The sequence below is a fragment of the Etheostoma spectabile genome, chromosome 20 (genome assembly GCF_008692095.1).
Source record: "Etheostoma spectabile isolate EspeVRDwgs_2016 chromosome 20, UIUC_Espe_1.0, whole genome shotgun sequence".
In the NCBI taxonomy this organism is placed as follows: domain Eukaryota; kingdom Metazoa; phylum Chordata; class Actinopteri; order Perciformes; family Percidae; genus Etheostoma; species Etheostoma spectabile.
In genome coordinates, this window is record NC_045752.1 from 6,270,884 (window position 1) to 6,272,062 (window position 1,179).

Sequence of the window (1,179 nt, forward strand, 5' to 3'; positions counted from 1 at the left end):
CTGACTTCAGTCAGCATGCTCTCTCTCTCTGTCGCTCTCTCTCTCTCTCGTTTTCCCCCTGCCCTTCTCTGAGTAAGATCATACACATCATGTCTATATGTTTGTGATCTGGCATAGTCAATGGTTATATGCTTGAAGTTTTATCATTGTATAACGTTTTTTCAGTATGCAGCCACTTGAGCTGGAAGATAAAGTTCCAAAGTGGTGAGTGACGTGTGTCTTTGTGTAAATACACTGTAGGTGTAATGATAATCACAATCATTTAAGATGTCCCACTACATAAACATCTGGCATCTGAGCATAGTAATGTTATTTCCACAGCATTAAAGTGGAGATGTTTGCTGGGACTATAAAGAAAGCCACTAAATGTTATAATGCACTGCTCGCTGTGCATTAGAGACAAATTAATCCATTTACTGCACTGCATTATGTTTGGAGTAAGATTATTATTACAGTAAATAACTCTTCCAGAGTCGGTCTTGACACCATGGCTTACCATTCACAACCCGCCTCCAAACATGTTCAAGCCAATTAAATGCATGCACGCATTCCTGACAGATCTTTGTAATGTGATTTCTACTGTTTGCCTTGTGTTTGCTATGATGGAGGATAAAAAAAAATTCCCTGTTTTACAAAATAATAATTAGCAAATAATTTGCAAGAACTGAATCCTGGATCGTATTTAACCATTTCATGATATAAGTTCTTCTTTTTATGCCTGAATGGTGAGAGGCACTAAAAACAAAATACGTATGCACTATACAGCTTTGGCATTGTTAGTATTTCTTTACAGTCATCATTTCAAGTTCCTCTCAAGGGAAAAACAGGCTTCTACAAGACATTTGAAAACTTGGCCCACCTTCAACCTCACGCCTCCACAACCTAAGAACCTGGGCCTAGTTTGGCATGAGGATGAGTGTGCTTAGTTTCCTTACTGACTCACCCAAAATCACAGGACTGGACTCATGATAGTGTTGCTGGCATATTCTTCTCTTTTGCCTGCTCTTCTTTTGTTGTAGTGTGTCATTTTTGGGTAGAAAGGGTTGTTTGTTGCACAGTCCAAAATTGCTACAATTCACTCTTCTTCAATCTCTTCCTAGTCCTCCAAATTAAGATTTAAAATAGAACAATTACATAATCACATTCATCTTCTAGTGTGTGTGTGTGTGTGTGTGTGTG